The 15159-nt window shown below is 52.1% G+C and overlaps 1 long non-coding RNA gene across 1 annotated transcript in view; it reads right to left on the bottom strand.

The window, feature by feature from the left end:
* The window catches only part of LOC112915286 (uncharacterized), a 31728-nt gene extending 23436 nt beyond the window's left edge, over window positions 1–8292 (bottom strand). Inside the window, exons 1-2 of the long non-coding RNA XR_011997958.1 lie at window positions 8218–8292; window positions 4978–5749 (exon numbers count right to left, since the gene is read on the bottom strand). This is a non-coding gene — a long non-coding RNA (uncharacterized lncRNA). The remainder of the gene's footprint in view (window positions 1–4977; window positions 5750–8217) is intronic.
* Between the last annotated feature and the right edge of the window lie 6867 nt (window positions 8293–15159).

The following is a 15159-nucleotide window of genomic DNA, read 5'->3' as shown; positions in this document are numbered from 1 at the left end:
CTATGCAAAATTAGCCAAGTCCCTCTTGCACCCACTGGGTTAGCAGGACTGTGGGTCCTGGCCAGTAAGCAGAGCGAGGTCCCACTAGGGGAATGGTGCAGTTGATGCAGGGATGTGCCAACCTGACTGCCTCTCAGAGCAGGACCTGCTGTGGTCAGCACACAGCCTCCAGCTCTCTGGGGTTGGCTGAGAGCTGCCTCACCACCAAAATGACTGATCACGGGCAGGTGTCTAAATGCTGGCTACTGCGTCCCCCACCGGCCACTTCAATGGGCCACATATGCCCATGGGCTCAGCTTTGTGGGGCCTGCATCACAGTATCAGCACCCTCCGTGCGCACCCTGCTTCCGCTCCCTGACCCTCCACTCCCTGACCTGCTTGCCAAACTCCAGCTCAGCACCTGTTTCCAGAAAGCCCTATCTGCCACAGAAAGGGAGTCTTTACAACAGACGGAACCAAAGAGGAGGTGGTGTTGGATGCTCGAGCAAAGGAAAAAAAGATGGTCTTTCCATTTTCAGATACCTGATTCTCTGCAGCCTTTGCTAAGAGTCTGGGGGTTCCCTAAGAGCTCCTTCAAAGCACACAGGAAAGGATTTTCTTCAGGAGAGAATCCTCTGCACCTCTCCAACCTGAGCGGGCTCCAGTGGATAGTTCAGAATGGGCCAGACTGCAGACATATCAGCTCCCTGCCCCTGGGCAGGACTGGAAGAGCCACCACCCTCTATTTGTTGACGCCAGGACGGGATTTGCTAGCCCAAACCAGCAGAACCACCTGGCAGTTTCCACTCACTTGGAGAGGGTTTCCTTTCAAGTTCAGTTCCTTCCCCAGCCCTGGAATTCCCAAAAGCAGCAGCTTCCTGGTTCTCCCTCCTCTGGATCCCATAGTACTGAGTGTTCTTGCCCCATTATATGCAATTAATTAGGCACCGCTGTAGGACCATTCCCAGGCTCCCGGCTGCTCAGCTCATTGACTTAACCCTCTGAATTAGTATTTTCTACTGAAAAATAGCAACCAGCTAGGAGCTCCTTATCCAGGTTTGGGTTTTTTTGTTTGTTTGTTTTTTGTTTTTTGTTTTGTAGAAAGACGACTATGCCAGACTTCCTCCTAGCATGGCTATTGGGTTAAATTACAGGGAATGATTTCCAATCTTTTCCTTTTAAGTGACTTTTACTATCCTCGTCACTTGTTTTTATTATGAAAACAAGAGAAAGTCATTGTATTGGTTTCCTGTTGCTGCAGTAACCAATTACTACAACCTCAGCGGCTTAAAACAATCCAAATTCTTCATCTTATAGTTCGAAGGTCAGAAGTCCAAAGTGGCTCTCACGGGGCTAAAATCAAGGTGTCAGGAAGGCTCCATTTCCTTTTTTTGGAGGCCCTAGGACAGAACCCCCTTCTTACCCCTTCCAGCACTTCTGGGGGCCTGGCCCCCTGCCATTGGCACTGGCAGGTGGAGTCTCTCTCCTGGGCACCATTCTTCTGTGCCTGCCCTGCCCCCATGTAAAGACGCCTGTGATTACACTGCGTCCCCTGGATTATCTAGGATAATCTCCCTTTCAGCTGATTAGCAACATCAACCTCACCTTAATTCCCTTTTGTCATGTAATCTTGCATACAGGCTCTGAGGATTAGGACGGGGACATCTTTGGAAGGTCATTATTCTGCCTACAACATACATGCTCATTGTAGAAAATTGAGAAATACAAAGTATAAAGGAGAATATATAAACCACTTGCCATGCCGCTGCCCAGAGATAACCAACAGGTACAGGTCAGTGGATCTCCATCCAGTCCTTTGTTCAGAGCATGGTTTTTTGCTTAGCAAACTAGATTTAGGTAATACTATAGGGTCTAGTAACTTTCCTTAATGGTACGCATGTATTCCCATGCTATTTAGTATTTTGCTACATTTCATCTTTTAATGGCTTTCTAGGATTCTACTATGTGGATGTACTACAATTTATTTAACTTAGCTAATCCTCTGTTGTAAGGCACATACTTTATCTCTAAGTTTTCTTTATGCCTAGGAGCCCGGTGGTAAACATCCCTAAAGCTACATCTTTATATACGTTCTTAGGCTACAGATCCTAAAGGTACCCCAGAGACTGGGTACCAGCCATAATATTTGTCCTGTAAAGTGGGATGTTTTTGAGACTGAAAAGGGAGAATCTTAAAAGTTAACAGTAACTAATAACTAAGAATAAGCCAGGACTGATGTGGGCGTGACACATGTGGCCCACCTGGCCTCCCGAAACGTGGCAATGATTCACATTCCCACCAGCAGCCCCCAAGTATCCTAGCTGTAAGCCCTTGCCGAAATTGCCAGCCCCCCTTCCTGCCCCCAGTCGCGTCTTCCTAAAACTGAAAACCACACAGAGGCAAATGCCATTCTAACTCTCAGGGGAGAGGTGGCAGTGGAGGCCCGTTTCTGGAGGCAGGGAGAGGACGGCTAGGCCAGGGCTGGCCCTCGTTGCCAATGATTTTACTTTAGGTGAGTCTATCGTGGCTTCTGATCCAGGTACAGGCTGGATTAGCTTCAAGGCAGTGGTAACCGCCCCCTCCCCCCCCCCCCCCCCCCCCCCCCCCGCCCACACACACACACACAAGGATGCAGGGACAGGTTCCCTGGATCCTGGAAGAGGCACCTTCCCAGAGCCTTCCTCAGGCCCAGGCAGCTGTCCCCAGGGAGTCCGACAACAAGACAGTACAACCTGAGCAAATTCACCTGACAAACAGCTGAGCAGGAGGCGCTGACCCTGCAGAGCCAAGGGTGAGAGCTTGAAGCTGCAGCCAATTCCCCACACAATGTTTCGGGGACCAAGTTACACTTTCTCATCAGAGAACCTCCTTTTGGATAGAACCCTCTGAAACCATCAACTGTCAAGAACGCACTCAAATAGGGGCGCCTGGGTGGCTCAGGTCATGATCCCAGGGTCTTGGGATGGAGCCCTGCACTGGGCTCCTTGCTCAGCGGGGAGCCTGCTTCTCCTTCTCCCTCTGCCAGCTGCTCCCCCTGCTGTGCTCTCCTCTGTCTGACAAATAAATAGGATCTAAAAAAAAAAAAAAATAGAACACACCCAAGTAAGGCAGCTGAAACCACAAAAACTAAAAGACTAAATTGAAAGATGTTTCCTAACATTCACATGGGGATTTTTTTTTTAATATTTGCTTATTTGTTTTTAATTTTGGTAGAGGTTATTGGAATCTGGCCACCAAGACTACAAAACGCTCGTGGGGCAAAGACCCAGGCCCATGCACCAGGCTGCCTCACCCGGCTTCTGGAGATATAAAACAGGCATCATGAATGCGAGCACCGAGAAAAGACATCAAGTCCTTCTTGCCAGGACATTCCTGACCTTCCGCGTCCAGTAACCCAGAGGCCACTCAGCAGACGTTTGACTCATTCTTGTTGACTCATGTGCTGGAAAAGCAAACCCAAATGAGCCCCGATAGCAATCTAGTTTGGGAGCAGTTTCACTTGTTAGCAACTGGCTATCGGCCTATAGAGAACGTAACCCTTCAGAAATGGAAAAGAAAAAAAAAAAAAAAGTTCCAGGTGATATTTTGTAGGCACACCTGTAAACTGTGCTCTGTTAACCTGGAAAATGAGCAGAACACACCTGGAAACGGTGCTCTGTTTGTTAAATGAGCAAGAGGCGGCGCGGGCTGGCCTCGACAGGAACCGGCCAGGAACTGGAGGTCTCACGCTCGGGCTCTCTCTGGAAGAGTCACTCTTTTTAAATTTCGGCTTTGATGCCTTAGTGCGGAGGTTCACCTGGACATCTAGGCTATTTGATCTAAGCAAAGGCAGAGTTGTAGGATCGCCATCACCCGCAAAAGGGAGCCCAACAATCTGGAGAGAGAAAACCCTGGCCCAGGCGGTGAAGCGTGTTGGATTCCTCACATCGGAGATTGGCTTCTGCGTCCAGGAGGACGGAGCCACAAGGTCCTGAATCCAGACCTAGGGCATGGCCTCCCCCACGCTCTGTGGGTCTTTGCCAGGGGGATTTCTTGGTTTCTCTTTTTTAAGATTGATTGATTATTAGAGAGAGAAAGAGTAGGTGTGTGGGCACAAGCGCAAGGAGGGAGGGAGAGGGGGAGAGAGAGAGGATGTCAAGCAGACTCTGGGCTGACCAGGAAGCCTGACTTGGGGCTCAATCCTGCGACCTTGAGATCATGACCTGAGCTGAAATTAAGAGTCAGTCGCCTAACCAACTGGGCCACCCAGGAGCCCCTGCCGGGGGGTTTCTACAAAGATATCTTTGGAAGCTAAAGCCAGGACTAGGTAGAGAGGGGAGAAACGTTTGATCCATTCTTTGATATCGGCCCTAGACCCCTAGGTTACCCTGCCGTGAAGACCCACACGGCCGGCTTCAGGCCTTTGCCGTCCTTTGCATCTGCAACTCCTTGCCCCCCTCGGATACCCACTGGCTCACTCCCACTCAGGCCTCTGCACAAATGTCACCTGCCCATACAAGTTTTGCCTGATGGACGATCCTATCAGAAATAGCCCCCCACCCTGGTTTCCCTTCGTCACACTTACCACTACTCTCCATTGTAGGGGTACACTTAAGGGCCTCATTACCTATCTCCTCCCGTTAAAATGCCAGGTGCTGGGGGATCCCTGGGTGGCTCAGCAATTTAGAGCCTGCCTTCAGCCCAGGGTGTGATCCTAGGGTCCCGGGATCGAGTCCCACGTCAGGCTCCCCGTGGGGAGCCTGCTTCTCCCTCTGCCTGTGTCTCTGCCTCTCTCTGTGTATGTCTCTTGTGAATAAATAAAATCTTTAAAAAGAAAAAATAATGCCAGGTGCAGGATGGTGACATTTGCATTTACAGCCCAGGCCCCAAGTCTTAGGCCAGCGCCTGGCACATCGTAAGAACGCAATAAATACTTGTTGAAGGAGTGAATGAATCCTAAAGTTAGTGTTGAGGCAAACACGGAACCGCCGGCCTTTCACGGGGCAGATGGGGACTCACCTGAGTGGTATGTGGGAGCCAGGCGACGTCTCGAGGGGCTCTGGGGATAAGCTGGGTGGAGAGAGAGCCACGATGTGTGGCTTGCGGCCCTGTGGTTGCAGACACCATGGGGGGGCGGGGGACACGGCCAGGGGCTCCCTCCTGGTTTGACAGCCGCTCTCGTCAAGCACTGGCCTGGTAAAACTGGAAAAGTCTAGAAGCATCATTTGACTGATGGGAAACTGAGGTCCAGAGAGACTTAAGTGGCAGAGCTGGGGTTCACACTCAGGTCTGACACCCCGTCGACCCTTCTTTCTAAAAAGCACCACCGCCCCCCTGCAGTGGGAGGAGGGAGTCTCTGGGCAAAACTGCTCTGGAAAACTTTGACCAGCTGCTCCTCTGATGGTAGCAGGACAGACTCCAAACAATATTTCCTCTGAATTTTTACAAAAAACGTCTCTATCAAATGACAACGCTGGACTTTGTATAACGGCGTTGTTCTGCAGAACTTTCTACTATAATGGAAATATTTCTATTTCTGCGCCGTCCCATACGGTAACCCCGAGTCACATGGGGCTGGTGGGCCTCTGTGGCTAGTGGGGCTGAGGAAGTGACTCCTAAATTTTAAATGTGATGTCACTCAGTCAACTTACATTTACGTATGAATGGCCGTCTGTGGCTAGCGGCTACCGCTTCCAGACAGCACCATTCTAGAAACTTGTATAGAGAGGCCTTACTCTGGAATATGAAGAGGAGGGGCAGGTGGGAGGGAGAGATGGGCGGGAGGAGAGAGCTGGGGGGGGGGAGATGGAGAGAGACACGCAGAGGGGGAGAGGGAGGGGGGAGGGGAGAGAGGGGGGAGGGGGCGAGGGAATGAGGGGGCAAGGGAGAGACGGAAAAAGGGGGAGAGGGGGAGACAGGGAGACAGAGAGAGAGAGGGGGAGAGGGGGAGGGAGAGAAGGGGCGAGGGGGAGAGGGGGTGAGAAGGAGAGGGGGTAAGGGGGAGAGGGAAAGAAGGGGAGAAGGAGAGAGAGGGGTGAGGAGGGGAGGGAATGAGGGGGAGAAGGAATGAGGAAGAGGGGGTGAGGGGGAGAGGGAGAAAAGGGGTGAGGGGTAAGGGGGAAAGGGAGTGAGGGGGAGGGGGAAAAGGAGGAGAGGGAGGGGGGAGGGGGCGAGGGGGCAAGGGAGAGAGGGAGAAAGGGGGTGAGGGGGAGAGGGGGTGAGAAGGAGAGGGGGTAAGGGGGAGAGGGAGAGAAGGGGAGAAGGAGAGAGAGGGGTGAGGAGGTGAGGGAATGAGGGGGAGGGGGGGCGAGGTGGCAAGGGGGCGAGGGGGCAAGGGAGATAGGGAGAGAGGGGGTGAGGGGGAGAGGGGTGAAGGAATGAGGGGGAGAGGGTGACAGGGAGAGAGAGGGGGAGAGGGAGAGGGGGACAGGGGAGAGGGCGAGGGGGGAAGAGGAGGAGGGGGGCGAGGGGGAGAGGGAGAGAAGGGGAGAGGGAGAGAGAGGGGTGAGGAGGGGAGGGAATGAGGGGGAGAGGGGGCGAGGGAGATAGGGAGAGAGGGGGTGAGGAGGAGAGGGGGTAAGGGAATGAGGGGGAGAGGGGTGAAGGAATGAGGGGGAGAGGGTGACAGGGAGAGAGAGGGAGAGAGGGAGAGGGGGACAGGGGAGAGGGCGAGGGGGGAAGAGGAGGAGGGGGGCGAGGGGGAGAGGGAGAGAAGGGGAGAGGGAGAGAGAGGGGTGAGGAGGGGAGGGAATGAGGGGGAGAGGGGGCGAGGGGGCAAGGGGGCGAGGGGGCAAGGGAGATAGGGAGAGAGGGGGTGAGGGGGAGAGGGGTGAAGGAATGAGGGGGAGAGGGTGACAGGGAGAGAGAGGGAGAGAGGGAGAGGGGGACAGGGGGAGAGGGCGAGGGGGAGAGGGAGAGAAGGGGAGAGGGAGAGAGAGGGGTGAGGAGGGGAGGGAATGAGGGGGAGAGGGGGTGAGCGGGAGACGCGAGCGCGCGGCCTGGCCGTAGTTCCCCGCCGCGGCCACGAGATGGCGCCCCTGCTCGCAGGCCGCAGGTTGGGAACGCGGCCGGCGCCCCGTGGCCCCCGCGGCGCCGCCTGCACCTTCGCGGCTCGCTCTTCCCACCTGCCCCCGCCCCCGACTCCGCCCGCCTGGAGCCGGAGGCCCGCGGAGGACGTCGTGTGAGGCGGCCGCGGGGTCCGGGGCGGCCCCGAGGGCTGTGAGCCCGCCGAGCTGGTCTCGCCCGAGGCCGGGGGGGGGGGGGGGGGGATGCACCCGGGGCCGCTCCGCAAGCCCCCGCGGGGGCGCTCACAGCTCGGGGCCGGCCGAGCCGCCGGGGGAGGGCAGCGTCGCGGGGCGCCCTCGTGCGGCGGCGGCGCGCACCTGCCCTGCACCCTCCCGAGCAGCTCGGTGGGGGGGGACCCCAGGGGCCCGAGTGGGGTCCGGGCCACCTGTGCTCGCATGAGAGCCGACCTGGACGCAGGAAGGCGCCCACCGCAGCCCTGGCCCCCGAGCCTGGTCCCTTCGGACGCAGCCCCTTGGCAGCCGTGATGCGAATCGCTACGGCCCCGAGGTCATCCGAGGTCAACCGAGGCAATAACCAGGAGCATCATTAATTCCTGCGGCCTCAGTGGCTCCTGTATCTCTGATACGCTGGGGATCAAAGGAGGGTATTTATAGCTTGGAAACAAGCCTCCCATTCTTCCCCTGCGGTGATAAATAATAAAAAGCGCCCAGGCTCCTTCCTGGGCCATCTCTTTCCTGCTGGTCCCAACTGTCCCCAGACAAAAGCCAGCCCAGCGCTCCCCTCTCTCTACTCCTGCTCTTCCCTCTTGAAGGACCGGGCAGGTCCAGCTGCCGTCTGCTCAGCTCCAGAGACACATGGCTGCAAGTGTCCTGTGGGGCCAGCCGCACGGGTCCCTCGGTCCCCAGGGCGCCCAGGAGGCCTCTGACCCTGCTGACCTCGGGCGCCAGGATGGGCATGGGGGGGGGGGTCTCCTTGGAAACTGGCCGCCTTTCCTCGCCGCTGTAGATACATCAGTGCTGGAACCAGAGCGCCGGGGCAGGCCACAAGCCTGGCCCTGCCACTTACTGGCTGTGTGACTAGGGCAAGTGACTCAACCTTAACCTAGGCCTCAGTTTCCCGGTCTGTGAAATAAGGCTGATAAGAGCATCTAAGGCTGGCCTGTGAGAACTACACGACCCAAAATGCTCAGCACAGAGCCTGGCACAAAGTAATGCCAGCGGCCTTCGTCAGTACCTCAAAATCCGTATTTCGGCCTCCAGGACTTGTAGCTGGTGTGCACCCTGAATCTTTCACGTTCCGCGGTGGCCTGTAAGAGATGAAGTGAGGACGCATGGAGCCCCCACTGGAACCCGGGACTGCCCAGCTGTACCAGGAATCGGATCACTGTAGGTCTGTATGCAGGGGAGGTGGCCGGGGGCAGGGGGGGTCGGGGGGTGGGGGGGGAATCTTCAGCCTTAAGGAGGCTGTGAGCTGGGCCCAGGTCAGTTTGTCAACCTCTGCACTCTTGACATTTTGGTCCAGGTGACGCTTTGTCGGGAGGTGTCATCCTGTGCGTTTCAGAATGTTTAGCAGCATCTCAGGCCTCCACTCACTAGGTGCCAGTAGCAGCCTGCTAGTCGTGACAGTCAAAACTGTCTCTGGACATCCCCGCATGTCCCCTGGGAGGCAGAAGTGCCCTGGGTCGAGAACCTTTGGTCTTGGCAGATGGGGGGAGTGCGGAGACCTCCCCGCAGGTACCTGGTAGAGCTAAGGTGACGAGGCAAGAACGAGCGCGGAGAAGAGACTCTCCTGCCAGACCCTCGGGGTTGAGCACGAGGTTAGCCCTCCAAGAGGAACACCCGCCACCGCCTTCCCCAGGAAGACTGTGCCCTGCTTGGATGTGCACCTCTGGGTGGCCCCCGGCCACAGGTCAAACACATAACCCTGCCCGGCCCAGGTGCCCTGGCCGAGGAACAGTGCCCCGGACCCCCACGGGGCAGACCTCGGGTCAACACTCATCTTCCGGCCAAGCGCCCCCCAAGTGCGGATCCCTGCGCTGCTCCTCACTCACGGGGCGACCTCTCTGGGCCTTAGGATCAGCATCTGTTAAATGAAGGCCATAAGAGCATTTACCTCTTAGGGTCATTATGAGGATTCAGTGACTTAACATATGTAAAGTGCTTAGCACAGAGTCTGGCACATAGCAAGTAGGAAGTAAGTATTCGTTAAATAAGTCAAAACCCAAAAGGCACAGGCCACAGACCAGGGGACACAGGCTTCTTTAAGTCAGAAGTTGCCCCGCTGTGACCTCGGCCCAGAAGGTGTGTTTCCACGGGCCCCTGGCGCCAGGGGTTGGGGCTGCGCGCGTGCGTGCATGCGGATCTCCGGGGATCCCCCTACAGAGCTGGTTGCTCTTAAAGTCAACCTCCTTTGCCCAGACAGAAAATTCAGCGCAGGGGGCTTCGGGACTTCCCATTCAACAGCCCCTGGGGACTTCTTTGATTTCAGTGTGTTGGGAGGAAAGCCTTTCCCTGTACCAACTTAGGTCTGAGGGGTGGGAGTAGAGACCAGATTAGTAGGACAAAAGGCCAAGTGCATCGCACACTGGTGCGGGAGCACCGAGTAATGGGTAACTCACTGGAAAACCAGAGGTAGAGGTGTACATGCCAGTGTAACCAAAGGAGGGGCCGGTGGTTAGGGCTTCAAGGGATGGAAGGTTCTGATGAGGAATGTATACACAGTTTCTCCAGGAATGTCCCTGTGCCCCATATCACTGCCTCCCTGACGGAGGCCTCCCTGGAGGGCTGGGGGTAGGGTGGGCAGCTGGTCTCCTAAAGCTCTATGCTAAGGGGAGTCCAGACGAGGCTTCTATGCATCTGCTGTTGGGTTGTGGGTCCTTTCCTGGGAAGTACCTGTGGAGGGAGAAGGCGTGAGGGAAGGAATCGGGGTGAGTGGATGTGGCCTTTTGGGAGCCCTAACACTTCTGCTTAGCAGGAGAGGCAAAGCCCAAGTCAGGAGGCCTCCCCGAACACAAGCAGGACAAGCACCCAGCGTTGCCAACTGCGGTGTGCTGGTTACCCATGGCTGTGTCACAAACTACCCTAAAACATCTATCTCGGCTTAAACAATAAACATTCATCATCTCTAACAGTATCTAAGAGTCAGGAACTTGGAAGCAGCTAAGCTGGGTGGTTCTGGCTCAAGGCCTCTCATGAGGTCGCAATCGATGTGTTGAATGGGGTTGCCGTCAGCCGAAGGCTTGACTGGGGCTGTAGGATCCGCATCTGAGAGGCCTCCTCTCACAGCTGTTGGCGGGAAACCTCAGTTACCACGGCACGGACTGTGATAGGGCGGCTTGTGTGACTTTATGAGGTGGCACTAGCTTCCTCCAGAGTGAGCAGCCCAAGACAGAAGCTAATGCAGAAGTCATAATGTCTTTACTGGGCGAGGCTTAAAGGCGTGTACGGTCACTGCCATTGTCTTGATGCCCATACAGGTCAGCCCTGATATAATGTGGGACACTACACGAGGCCATGAAAACCAGGAGGTGGGGGGCATTGGGCACCATCTTGGAGGCTCCCTGAAACACTGTCCCAGAAGAATGTTCACCTGGGCGCTGGCCCAGGTGTCAGCCCAGCTCAGGTACACCCTTGTAGAAGACTCTAAGACAAAAATCCATCCCTCTGGAGTGGGATTTGGGGCTCCTACCCACTGCCCCAAGCATAACCACTCAGAATTGGGTCATGAGTCGTCCCCATGAGTCATCCCCATGACAAAAACTACATGCAAGGCACCAGGTGGAAGAAGCACAGGGTTCATGGGCCCTTCTCTCAGTCAAGACCAAGAAATAAAACCTTCATACAAAAATAATAATTAAACAAACAATAACAACAGCAGCAACAGTAATAGGGAAACATGCAATTTTTTAACTATAAGATATTGGCCCAAGATTATAGAGGAACAGACATAATGGGGCTGAGGCAGTTCTGCAGGCTTCAGGGAGAGGTAGGACATGAGTTAAGTCCTATCACCCAAGACCCTTCCTGAGTTCCAAGTCCAGATATGGGAAACTACCGTTAGCTTCGCGCCTTTCCTGCTGCCTCGTGCCTCCCAGCCATTGCATATGCTCTTCCCTCCGGCAGGAATACCTTTCCCTCAACTTCCTCTTCTTGGTAACTGTTTATCCTTTCAGGCCCGGCTCAAGGAGCACTGCCTCCAGTAAGCCATTCCCAACCCCTCATCTGATGAAGCTGTCCTCTTCTGTGGTCTCAAAGCATCCTCACCTCCCACAGATCTCTACCGTGTTTGACCCCACTCACCGCTTGCTCCCCCACTAGACTTGAATCTTCTCGAGGGCAAGGCAACAGTGTCAGATTCCTATTGTATGGTGCCCAGCCCAGTGCCTGGTGCATACTCCCACTAAATATGTTTGTAAAAGGAAAGGAGGGTGGGCAAGAGGGAGAGGAGGAGGATAGGCTCAGGAGACAGCAATAATGCATCACCTTTCTTTCTCCCCTTCATTCCCAAGAGTGGGGCTTCAAGCAAAACCAACCACTGTCCTCTGCCCCTCCACAGCCCAACCACAGTACACTGGAGAGTTCTAGTCTCTATCATACAACACACTGTTTGAGAAATAGCTTTCAGTATTGAAGGTGCTCAAAAAAAGGGGGGGGGGGAGGAGCTGCAGGAGTATTTGTCCTCAGGATATCTTGACTTTACTAGAGGAGTGTGGGGCTATCCACAGGTTGAAACCACTCCATGGTGACAATCTCTGTGACCCAGCGGGTTCCCTGAGAGCAGCCAACAGTGCTGACCGGAGGTGAACGTCTGTGATTAAGTGACTCAAGGCCATACAGGGTGACTCTAGAATGAGATCAGCTGTTGGAGAGAATTACAGGGGACTGAAGGTTTGGGGACACGTGACGTCCCTTGGAGTAGCCCACGGCCACTGTCTGGGCCCATTCTGCCTAGATCCCTAAGTGAGAGCTCTCCCTGCCACCTCTGGGCATGCGTTAGCCTTAGGTTATTCATAGCTACTCACTCACATGCTGTTTCCACATGCATCAAGTTAATATTTTAAATATTAACTGTTTTGGTTTTCTGTTTTCTGAAACCTCATGTACTGAGAATGAATTAGCCATACTTCTTGGTTCAAGGCACATCAACTTTATTAGCATATGCAGGTCTCACTTTTATTTTACTTTTTCCCCCTTCCCCTCTGTCCCACCCCCAGCCTCATTTTCTTCCTCTTAACCATTGCTAAGATTCTGTGTGTCCTGCTAATCCGTATTCCTATTTGCGTCCAGATCCAGTATTGGTATTATTTTGTACATATTTTTAAAAAATAAGCTGAAGTGGTCAGCATGTATGATATATATATATATATCATTCTCTTCTTACTCTTGTCCGGTCAAGATGATGAGATTTTGAGATGGCTCCAAGTTGGTATGAGTCAAGATGGACCAGAGCATTTCTTTCATCTGCTGAATAGTACTCATTTCATATAACATTTTATTTATCCGCTTTCCTATTAATGAACTTCTAGGTGTTTCCAAATCCTATTACATATTCACATGTGTCTCTCTGGGGGCTTGGGCAAGAGTTTCTTTAGGCTCAGCATCCAGGAGAGCTGGGTTGTAGGATCTACCTGTAGTGTTTCACTTAACGCTTCCAAACTGTTTCCCAGAAAGTCACAGCAGTTAACATTCCCATGAGACTTTGTTGTCCTCCATCTTTGGCAGCACTTGGTATTATCCAACTTTTTAAAATTTGACAATCTGATGTGTATAAGGCCTATATCTACATCTTAACCAGATTTTCCCTTTCCATCCCCATCTGTTGTGTCCACCATTCAGTGTCAGGATGTTCTGTTCTCACTTCCTCAGAAAGGGATGTAATGGCCAAAAGCAGAAGATGGGGAGGAGGGACAAGTGTTTGCTTCTGGCTTTTGAGTTTCAAAATCCTAGACTCTTGGGGGGCCAGAAAGGATTCACAGCACAGAAAAGTGATTTCAGGGAAAAACATCACAAAAGGGAGAGGAAAAGAAGGTACCCCCTTTGGCCCAGCCCCACTTGAACAACAGGGGGTGAGAGGGGTGAGGAGTGTTGAAAGGCAAGTTCCTACCACTTGCAGACCGGAACACTGATAGCTGAGACAGGTACCCTAAACACAGGACGTGAGCCAGGTTTCAGGACAACAGCGCATGGCAAGGACTGTTTCCCTGGATGCCACCTTCTTCCAACACTTCTCAACTCTGGCTGCAATATGGAGGTCTATCCTCATGCTGCCAGGTCTTTCCATTTTTTTCAAGAGAATCTAAAATCAGATTTTTTGTGTGGAAGCTCCCCTTTAAAAAAAAATGTTACTATAGAAAACTTCAAACATATTTAAAAATAAACAAAATAGTTTAATGAACTTCCTTGTACTCACCACCGAGTTTCCCTAATTATGGACTCACGGACAATTTTGTTTCATCTATAACCCCACCCACTTCCCCCTATCTTCAATTATTTTGAAGTAAATCCCAGACACACCATTTTCTTTGTAAAGATAAGGACTCATTTCTAAATAGAACACGGTATCATAACTAAACAAACCCCGATAATTTAAGATCAAGTCGCCTGTCAGTGTTAAATTTTACTTTTCTCGTGAGCGTCATGTTTATTTTATATTACTTTATTTTCTACGGTTTGTTAGAAACAGGATCCAAAGTACATGCATTGCAAGCAATTGGTGCTTTTAAGTTTCTTTTAATCTACAGGTTGATCCCCATCTTTTTGTCCCTTGCAACGCATTTGTTAAAGAAGCCAGATCTTTTGTCATATGATTTCCTACAGTCTGGATTTTCCTGGTGTCATTTAACATCCTTCTCTGTTTTCTGCATTTGCTGGTAACTGGTAGTTGGATCTAAAAGCTAAAGCTCTACTTCAAAAAAAAAAAAAAATGTTCACAATCTTTTCAAAAGAATCTTTAAATACCCTCTGAGCCAGACAAAAAATACCTGCTGGACTGGATTTGACCTGCATGCTACTAATTTGCTTCCTCTGGCTTACATGTTAATGATCATGAACAAAAGGATTCAGGGACCTCTATCCTGAGCTGAGCCCCAAGGAAAGAGCAAAATCTCAAATTAACGTGTAGGATCTGAGAGCAAGAGGCCCTGTGCCTCATTTCCCAGAGAGAATCCAAGTCAGGGAGGTAGTAAAACTCAGGAGAAGGGAGGAGCGCGTACAGCTTGAGGCCTGGCAGAGGGATTTTGCAGGCACTCAAGAGCAGCCCAGAGGTAGAGAGATGCCCAGTCCTGAGGGACCCTGCATCTCCATAGCAATCAAGGAGCATCTGCCCTGCTCCACCCCCATGCCACAGGAAGTCCTCCAGAACCACACAACCCAAAGGGGGGCAGGAGGCAGATTCCAAATAGCTAGGTTGAAGATCAGGACTCCTTGATTGGAATGGGAGCCTGTATCAGACGTCCAGTTGTATTAAGGAAAACAGAAGTTTAGGTTTGTCACTTGCATTTGCCGACTGAGATTTGTACCCACTAAACGTGGGAGTCTCTGGGGACCTGTTAAAAACCCCCTTGCAAAAAAAAAATCCCCCTTGCAGCACACCACAGAGCCGCGCATTTGGGGGTGGGTGGGCTCTTTCCTGAGAATTGGACAGAGAAGAAGAACCCTCAGAGGGCATTATTGATTCTGGAAAGCTTCTTTTCCTTCTGTTGGATTTTGATGGAAATATTCATCTAACTTTCTGGATTTTGTCTTTTTTTAAAAAAAACATTTGAGTGCACTTCATAATTAATTTACTAATGGATTGTATTTTTCAGTCTGAACTGAGGTTCTTGTTTTTAGTAGAAGAATTATGACTCCATTCACTTACCATTATGTTTAGTCATTTCCTGGGTTCATATTTTGTTTCAATTTTTATATTTCCTTGCCTCTTTTCCATTATGTCTTTTGCTTATTTGTACCTTGCAAGTAAGTATGTATGGTAAGTCATATTTTTTTTCAGCAGTAATGGGCAATTAACTTAATAAAAAAAATCAAACTTGAGATCAGATTCGCAGTTACCAGAGGTTGGGGTGCAGGGAGGGGGGGATTTGGAGGAAGGTGGTCAAAAAGTACAAACTTCCAGTCATAAGAGAAATAAGTACTAGGGATGTAATGTACAACACGATGACTAGAGCTAACAATGCCG

This window comes from Vulpes vulpes, chromosome 16, assembly GCF_048418805.1.
Source record: "Vulpes vulpes isolate BD-2025 chromosome 16, VulVul3, whole genome shotgun sequence".
NCBI classification, from domain to species: domain Eukaryota; kingdom Metazoa; phylum Chordata; class Mammalia; order Carnivora; family Canidae; genus Vulpes; species Vulpes vulpes.
Note: the sequence above shows the minus strand (reverse complement) of the source record. Positions and strands in the feature narration are given on the sequence as shown.